Genomic DNA, 384 nt, shown 5'->3' on the forward strand with positions numbered 1-384 from the left:
CATACTATCATGCAAGAGGAGCGGTGTCGGTACTGTGGTAAGAAACACGACTCTCGAGAGTGTAGAGTCAAGATTAAAAACGGTGAAAAAATCGTCCCATCTTGTTGCAATTGTCGAGGCAGCCACAATGCTGGTTCCTATCTATGTCGCATGAAGCCTCATCTGAGAGACTCGAGGACGGGTGCTACAAGCAGGATAGATGTATCCTCGAAGGAAGGAAAGATTGTGCAGCAGGAACATGGAGGAAACAGCTGGAAGCCAATGACAGCGCCTATCAACAATGTGTGGGAGAAAGGAACGGAGACAATTAAGGCGAGCCTAGGGAAAGTAGGAAATGCAGCTGAAAAAATTAAACCTTGTGGAAACAAGGTTCAGGTCAATATA

Source organism: Procambarus clarkii, chromosome 16 (genome assembly GCF_040958095.1).
Source record: "Procambarus clarkii isolate CNS0578487 chromosome 16, FALCON_Pclarkii_2.0, whole genome shotgun sequence".
Lineage (NCBI taxonomy): Eukaryota > Metazoa > Arthropoda > Malacostraca > Decapoda > Cambaridae > Procambarus > Procambarus clarkii.